The sequence below is a fragment of the Leiobunum rupestre genome, chromosome 5 (genome assembly GCF_980474605.1).
Source record: "Leiobunum rupestre chromosome 5, qqLeiRupe1.1.hap1, whole genome shotgun sequence".
NCBI lineage: Eukaryota > Metazoa > Arthropoda > Arachnida > Opiliones > Sclerosomatidae > Leiobunum > Leiobunum rupestre.
The window spans coordinates 7822472-7832097 of NC_143388.1; positions in this window are offsets into that span (position 1 = coordinate 7822472).

Below are 9626 nucleotides of genomic sequence, written 5' to 3' on the forward strand. Positions count from 1 at the left end.
GCCAAATCGCCAAAATGAAATTTCCCTCACTGAATCTAAACATTTCCTTTTTGACACAAATTTTCTCTTCGAATGAGCGTTCTAGTTTTTTATCTGATTTCTATGGATTTCCCTTTTCCCTTTTCTGGTTTTTAGGGGTCAAAATTTCCCTAGATCACTGATGCTAGATCGTAAAAGTGGCATTTATCTTTCAAGGCGTGAAATTTTTTCCTTTCGGGCCAGCAGTTCCCTAGTTTTCCAAAACCCGAGATACATTCATATTTACATAAGTAGCTATGGAAAAAAACAGCTTTCATTGTTTTCAAAATAATTATCCCTGTAGGCCCCAGGGCCTAGTATAGATAATATTCGCGACCGAAAACTATAGCTACGCCCCCTTTGGTTCGCCATTGAAACCTAGATAGGTACAGTGTTGCCAATGTGTGGGATAAAACCCACATTGTGGGATTTTTGGCGATTTTTTGGGCTGTGTGGGAAAAAGGGATTTTTAAGCGAAAATCGTTGATTTGGTGGGATTTTTGGCCTGCATTTTTGAAAAAGCACTATTTCCAGAAATTCATAAACCGAAAATATCAGACTTCTATAATCACAATAAACATAATATTAAATCTCTTGCAATTTTAAAAATACTGCTCATTTAAGCGTACGTTTCAATCAAAGAAGATGGTAAAATGACTTAACAAAACATTTCCTAAATTTATAAAAATTATTAGTAATTTTTATTTAATTTTTTTCCCGCGCTGGCCTACGAAACTTGAAAATATTTGGCATGTTTTCCGCGGAGTTTTGGGAGGGGGCGTGGCTAAAAACGTGTAGGGGGTTTGGCTGGAAATTTTGGAACTGGACTGTGGGATTTTCGCTAGTCAAACATTGGCAACACTGGATAGGTAGCGGCTAAAGCAGACTATTAGTTTTCCTCATCGTTATCCGTAAATTCGACTTTATAAGTAATGATACTTGCATTTAAATATAATTTTTGTATCGTTTGCTGGTGGAAATTGGAATATCCCACTTCGACGACTTGTTCCATTTTCGAAAAGCGATCACTTATTGGTCATTTTCTCCAACTTATTATTTTTCTAAATTACTCATTATTTAACTTCATCCGCACAAACCGAGCGAGTTTATAAATTTCAATAAAGCTACATTGGGCTGACTAAAATTCCGACGCAAAAAATTCCTTCTCAATTTAGAGGTTTTCCATTGGCTTAAATACTATTACGACCTTCCGCCCCGCGCCTATTCGATTATTATTTACGATATGTAGCAGTGCGTCGATGGCAATAAGTAAAAGAAAGATGATGATAACGGACAGTAATTAGGATACTCAATGAAATTCTCGATTGAAATGCTTTTATTGATATATAATAATAACACCAAAAATGAACAAAAAGTTAAAAATGGGATTTCTTACTCAAATCTGGCGTATCTTCGGGATACTTGGTTGCCATGGTAATGGTAATAACGCTTAACAATGGGGGTGATTAAATAAAATAGAGAGAGAAACTTGCGTTAGGCGCTTAAATTTAAGATTAATATTTTTTATCTGGGAGAGCTCAAAATTATAATAACGTGGCGAGGTAAAAATCTGTTAAGATACTTTTGGGGTTGGGGGTTTGGTTTTTATACGGGTTGGAATAAAGGGGTATTGTTCGGGGCTCTCTACACGGGGCTTTTCCCGTTCTTGGGACAGGATATTGACAAAACACTCTAACTTGGTATTGAAGGAATTATTGGGGAGTATTGATTTAACAGGGTTTTAGGGGCTCTAGACTCAATTTTTTAACCTGTCGTGGATAAGCGTATATTCTTAAACGTAGTTTTTTCGTTTCAGGGGATAGTAAAGGGGGGTTTTCAAGGAAATTTTCAACGTTACGGTTTCGCTGTCATGGGATTTGGTCTTCTTTTCGCTGGCTCTTTTTCTTGGTGTCTCGAAGACTCGAATATCTGGTTCTTCGTGGCTGCTCTTCGATTTACGGGATTCCGGGTGACGGGAGCTTCCGGGTTACGGGGTTCCGGATTACGCAAGACACACGCCCACGCTTATGATACTTCGACGACAGTGGATTTGGAGGGGTGCCTTTGGTTGACTCGATCTGCTGTTAGTTTTTTCCACACCGGGGAAAACGTTCTTGGATTTAGGGATTCATTTCAAATTAAACGCGATGGGCTTTTCGCCTCTTTTAGATTGTGCATTATGCATCTTTTATTGGGACATCGGGGACTACGTTCTTGGGATATCGCGGCCTAAGCCCGGACTGGTTTGGGGATCTCTTCTAGTTCCGCTTATGTTTCGGAACTCGTCCTGTTAGAATCCTCATTTTTCCTTGGCGTTCTCTGGTTTTGTTCTTCTTCCGTTTAAGGGGGGGGGGGGGGTGGAAAAATCGGGTGTCGGAAGTGTAGGCTTGGTAGTGTATTTTTCTGGTGGTCACGTTTTCTCGGGGTTTGGAAGGCGTGGTTATTATACTGGAGGGGTCTCTGTTTCTACCCCTTTTGGATGACTGTTTATTTTTCGTCCTTGGTAACTAAATTTCGGGGATTTTTCCAGAGCCGAATATGACCTTTCACACTGTAAGGCAGGGGTGAGGTCGGCCGCTATATAGTTTGCATGAGAAGGGGGGGGGGGAATTCGGACGCTCTTTTCTGTTCGGAACTGTCGCTTCATGGTGCAATCTGGCCTTTTGGGCTTCTTATCTACTTTTCTGGGCGCCGGATTGTCTTGGGGAAAATAACATGAAGGTGGGAGTAGAAGGAAAGTGAGGGCGAGACGCCAGTCCCAGGTTCAGGTTTAGGTTCGGGATCGGGAACCGGGATTTAAGGGGTGAAATGGGGGTAAAATCGTCGAAAAGTCAATGTATTTATGATATTTCTCGCGACGATTTGTTTTATCGTATATCAACATATTGTGTCCAGGCCAGCTTGTTCATTTATCTCCGCTTATCGCGAAAGACACTTGAACGTATATCTTATCGCGTTTTATCGTACGGAATAAGTTGAAATGATGTAAAAATTGATAAACCAGGCGACGCGTGCGCAGATTACCCCGGGGGACGCGGTTAATTTGAATTTAAGAGTGTTTTGACGTCATGGAATATTCGTTGTTAAAGTAGAATGGAAATATTTTTTAAACTTCATTTTAATATCATTGTAGTACGCTTGGCACTTGAACCAATCTCACGAGTATTTCTTAAAACGAATATCTCGATCGCGTTTTATCGTACGAAATAAGTGGAAATTATGTAAGTTGTATGATACTTGATAACCTAGGCAGGAAGATAGCGCGCGCGTGCGCGGATTACCTGGGAGGCGCGGATTGCCCGGGCGCGCGGTTAATTTGAATTTAAAACATGGATTCCCTCTCCGAAATAATTCATGTACCCAAAATTGGACCGCAAGTTTTTTTTCTTTTTAGGGGAATCTCTATGGGAGTTTAACATTACAATAAAGCTAATAGGTCCAGTTTGGGGTACTTTTGGTCCGAAATGGAGTACATAGGGCCGAAAATGGTGACTTTGGTCGTTTTTAGGGTACTTTTGGTCTAATTTGGTCCATTTTTGGGTACATCAGAAAAGCAGTTGGAAAAACGAAGAGCCTTATTTTTTTTCCACCCATCTCCAAACTCCAAAAATTTATTGCTTTAATTTATTTATTCCTTCCGTAGGTATAAAATAAGATAAAAACCACTTACCTATATTTTAATTACGGTTAATTAAAAATACTTAATTAGTGTACTAAGTTACATTTAAAAGAACCTTTTGTAACAATTCCAATATGTAAATATAGGTAAAAGGATTGAAAAAATACTTAAAGTGGTTTTACTGATACACTCTAAAGGAATTTAACTTTGAAGGGTATCTTAGATTATTGTTTTTAATTTTATTCAAGTTGAAAACGTATTAAGAGTCCTTCAAAGTACTATAAAAGGATTTTATTTACGAACTAAATTCATATTTTCTTCAAACTTTCAATTCGCTTTTATTACTATTTAAATATGGTAAAATATAATTCTTATACACAAATATAGTCAGAAAGATACTATAAAACACTAAAATTAAAATTAAATTAAATTTGTGTGGATAAGATTTGTAAATATCATTTTGAAACTAATAACTTTCATGTGAGCTCTCTTATTGAGATTGTTATTCCAATAAAGCAATTCTTTGGGTAGTGGGGAGGTTTTCCGGGAATTTTCCCGCATACGAGTGCGTTTACCGCGTAAATTTCCGTATAAGGGCGTTTTCCGCGTAGTTTTTCCGCGAATGAGCACGTTTTTCGACACACCAGCGCGTTTTCCGCGTAGTTTTCCGAATTGGGGATCTTGTTTCTTGGTATGTTGATGAAAACTGAGAAAAATTTGGGATATACTGATAAAATATTACTCTTATTGACGGGAATTCTCGTCACTGCTTATCGAATGTATAACACCTTTTAAGGAAAATAAATTTTTGAGACAAGGCTGCCATCTATAGAAGCGTTTTACAGTTCATTTAAAAAATCTATTTTTTTAAATCATCATCTCGTTCGTAATTGCCTTTCTATCTCTTCAATTTTAAAAGTATCCTAATTAATTCTATATTTTTAACATTAACAAGTCTCCAAATTATACCAACTTTTAACCAATTTTCCCCAATTGTACTAATTTTTAACAGAATTTCCTAAATTATTCATATTTACCATAAGCCAACTTAATTTCAAAACTATTGTCTATTTATGAAAATTGAGTTTTGTACGTATTTTGAATCGTTTCATTTTTATCCCTAAAATGGGTGATTTGTAGGAAATGTATATTATTTTTATTGGCTTTACGATATTTCAAGTTAATTTATAAAATTTATAAATGAGTTTAATTAAATTAATAATTAAGTTAAGCTGGACGTTTTATATTTATTGTGTTCTGTTACTTATAGTCATATGGATTTCCATTCATTCGAGGAAGTTAGTGAAATAGTGGAAGAGTATAATAGGACGTGGTTAGATATGCAAGAAATAAGAGCATTTGGACGAAATGGAAAAGCATTTAAAAAAGTGGGAATTGAAGTTAGAAGAAGCTTGTCAAAGGGAAATTGTACTGAGAAATAGAGTTAAAGATATAAAACCAAATACAATTGGATTGAAAATATTGCAAGATAGTTGGAAGGGAGCAGAGAAGTAAAGGGATAATATTGTATGTCATTGATCGGCTTAAGACCTGTTAAATAAAATATAAAATAAAATAAAATATAAAATAAAATATAAAATAAAATAAAATAAAATAAAATAAAATATAAAATAAAATATGAAATAAAATAAAATAAAGTATAAAATAAAATATGAAATAATATAAAATATAACATAAAATGAAATAAAATAAAAAATATAAAAATATAAAAATATTAAAATTACTAATTTTTAACAGAATTTCTTAATTATTCTAATTTTTGCCATAAGCCAACTTAATTTTAAAACTATTGTCTATTTACGAAAATTGAGTTTTGTAGATATTTTGAATAGTTTCATTTTTATCCCTGGTTAAAAGTTATTATAATTGGGGATATTTTGTTAAAAGTTAGTATAATTTGTGAGATTCTTTTAAAAAAACTAAGTTTTGGTTAGTTTCAAACAAAAATAGAAAATTAAAGCCTGCTTTTTGATTTTGGATACCTCGGAGCTTAATAACAACGCTAATCACTTGCATCTTGTAAAAAACAGTAACCTGAGATTAGAATTAAAATTTGCCAAACCGTTACCGGAGCCGATTTCCATTCTAATTTCTTAAATAATTTTTCAATCCTTATACCTATATTTACATATTGGAATTGTTACAAAAGGTTCTTTTAAACGTAACTTAGTACATTAATTTATTTTGGAAGTTCAAAACGTATTAAGAGCCCTTCAAAGTACTATAAAAGGATCATTTACAAACTAAATTAATATTTTCTTCAAACTTTCAATTCGTTATAATTTGAATTTAAATGAAAACATCATGGATTATAGGTGCATAATCTACTATTAGACCGAACGGATTAAAAAATACTTAAAGTAAGTGGTTTTACTGATAAACTCTAAAGGAATTTATCTTTAAATGGTATCTTAGATTATTGTTTTTAATTTTATTCAAGTTCAAAACGTATAAAGAGTCCTTCAAAGTACTTTAAAAGGATTTTATTTACGTACTAAATCCATATTTTTTTTCAAACTTAGAAGTTAGTTTGTATGAAATACTTACTAATACCTGAAAAATGGACTTTAGAGTGGATAAGATTTGTAAATATCATTTGAAACTAATAATTTTCACGCTTTATTTAAGTCAAGCAATTACATTTTTAAAAATGAAAGAAGTTAAACAATATATCAAGGTATTACACTCAGGTAAAAAAAAAATAGTTGCATTATGTTATTATATTTCTTTCTTAATTACAGTGATGCTTAAAAGCAAACCTCAAATCTAGAAAACAAAGTTTTTTTTAACAAGGGATAAATTTATTTAAATAGATGCTTTGGTGACATCTAACGGCGGCAATGGAAAATAATGAACGAAATACTAAAAGTATCATGTGTTATTAAAATTTTAATTGCTATATTATATTTATGGTATGTACTTGAACCCATTATGGTATTTGAAATAGCTTAATATATGAAGAAAGTAAACATATTTCTTAAAGCTCTTAATCATAGTTTCGTACCTTTGGAAAAATTATAAATATTGTAAATTTGTGCAGAAATTATCTCCAAATGGCTATGGACAGATTAATTTACAAACTAAATTAATATTTTCTTCAATAAATTAACTTGAAGTATCGTAAAGCCGATAAAAATAATATAAATTTATTACAAATCGCCCATTTTAGAGATAAAAATGAAACGATTCAAAATATCTACAAAACTTAATTTTCATAAATAGACAATAGTTTTAAAATAAGGTTGGCTTATGGTAAAAATTAGAATAATTTAGGAAATTCTGTTAAAAATTAGTAATTTTAATATTTTAATATTTTTTTTATATTTTATTTCATTTTATTTTATTTTATTTCATTTTATTTTATATTTTATTTTATTTTATTTCATTTTATTTTATATTTTATTTTATTTCATATTTTATTTTATATTTTATTTTATTTCATATTTTATTTTATATTTTATTTTATTTCATATTTTATTTTATATTTTATTTTATTTCATATTTTATTTCATATTTTATTTTATATTTTATTTTATTTCATATTTTATTTTATATTTTATTTAACAGGTCTTAAGCCAATCAATGACATACAATATTATCCCTTTACTTCTCTGCTCCCTTCCAACTATCTTGCAATATTTTCAATCCAATTGTATTTGTTTTTATATCTTTAACTTTATTTCTAAGTACAATTTCCCTTTGACAAGCTTCTTCTAACTTCAATTCTCACTTTTTTAAATGCTTTTTTATTTCGTCCAAATGCTCTTTTATTTATTGCATATCTAACCACGTCCTATTATACTCTTCCACTATTTCACTAACTTCCTCGAATGAATGGAAATCCATATGACTATAAGTAACAGAACACAATAAATATAAAACGTCCAGCAATGTTAAAAGTTAGGTAACCAGAATGACCCTTTCCTCTTGTTGTTTCTATTTCAGTGGAAACGAAACTTGGACTTCAAGACGCCCGCGTCTTTTACGTTTATATGGATTATTCATGACGGTTCAATTTTGATATTATAAATGGACACGTATAGTAGGGAGTTGGATCGAGAGTGTGGGGGATAAAAAATTAATCTAGGTGAAAAAATTATTATAAATAAATACCGATTCAATATACGAACGAAACTTAATTATTAATTTAATTAAACTCATTTATAAATTTTATAAATTAACTTGAAATATCGTAAAGCCAATAAAAATAATATAAATTTCCTACAAATCACCCATTTTAGGGATAAAAATGAAACGATTCAAAATACGTACAAAACTCAATTTTCATAAATAGACAATAGTTTTGAAATTAAGTTGGCTTATGGTAAATATGAATAATTTAGGAAATTCTGTTAAAAATTAGTACAATTGGGGAAAATTGGTTAAAAGTTGGTATAATTTGGAGACTTGTTAATGTTAAAAATATAGAATTAATTAGGATACTTTTAAAATTGAAGAGATAGAAAGGCAATTACGAACGAGATGATGATTTAAAAAAATAGATTTTTTAAATGAACTGTAAAACGCTTCTATAGATGGCAGCCTTGTCTCAAAAATTTATTTTCCTTAAAAGGTGTTATACATTCGATAAGCAGTGACGAGAATTCCCGTCAATAAGAGTAATATTTTATCAGTATATCCCAAATTTTTCTCAGTTTTCATCAACATACCAAGAAACAAGATCCCCAATTCGGAAAACTACGCGGAAAACGCGCTGGTGTGTCGAAAAACGTGCTCATTCGCGGAAAAACTACGCGGAAAACGCCCTTATACGGAAATATACGCGGTAAACGCACTCGTATGCGGGAAAATTCCCTAAAAACCTCCCCACTACCCAAAGAATTGCTTTATTGGAATAACAATCTCAATAACAGAGCTCACATGAAAGTTATTAGTTTCAAAATGATATTTACAAATCTTATCCACACAAATTTAATTTAATTTTAATTTTAGTGTTTTATAGTATCTTTCTGACTATATTTGTGTATAAGAATTATATTTTACCATATTTAAATAGTAATAAAAGCGAATTGAAAGTTTGAAGAAAATATGAATTTAGTTCGTAAATAAAATCCCTTTATAGTACTTTGAAGGACTCTTAATACGTTTTCAACTTGAATAAAATTAAAAACAATAATCTAAGATACCCTTCAAAGTTAAATTCCTTTAGAGTTTATCAGTAAAACCACTTTAAGTATTTTTTCAATCCTTTTACCTATATTTACATATTGGAATTGTTACAAAAGGTTCTTTTAAACGTAACTTAGTACACTAATTAAGTATTTTTAATTAACCGTAATTAAAATATAGGTAAGTGGTTTTTATCTTATTTTATACCTACGGAAGGAATAAATAAATTAAAGCAATAAATTTTTGGAGTTTGGAGATGGGTGGAAAAAAAATAAGGCTCTTCGTTTTTCCAACTGCTTTTCTGATGTACCCAAAAATGGACCAAATTAGACCAAAAGTACCCTAAAAACGACCAAAGTCACCATTTTCGGCCCTATGTACTCCATTTCGGACCAAAAGTACCCCAAACTGGACCTATTAGCTTTATTGTAATGTTAAACTCCCATAGAGATTCCCCTAAAAAGAAAAAAAACTTGCGGTCCAATTTTGGGTACATGAATTATTTCGGAGAGGGAATCCATGTTTTAAATTCAAATTAACCGCGCGCCCGGGCAATCCGCGCCTCCCAGGTAATCCGCGCACGCGCGCGCTATCTTCCTGCCTAGGTTATTAATCATACAACTTACATAATTTCCACTTATTTCGTACGATAAAACGCGATCGAGATATTCGTTTTCAGAAATACTCGTGAGATTGGTTCAAGTGCCAAGCGTACTACAATGATATTAAAATGAAGTTTAAAAAATATTTCCATTCTACTTTAACAACGAATATTCCATGACGTCAAAACACTTCAATTCAAATTAACCGCGTCCCCCGGGGTAATCTGCGCACGCGT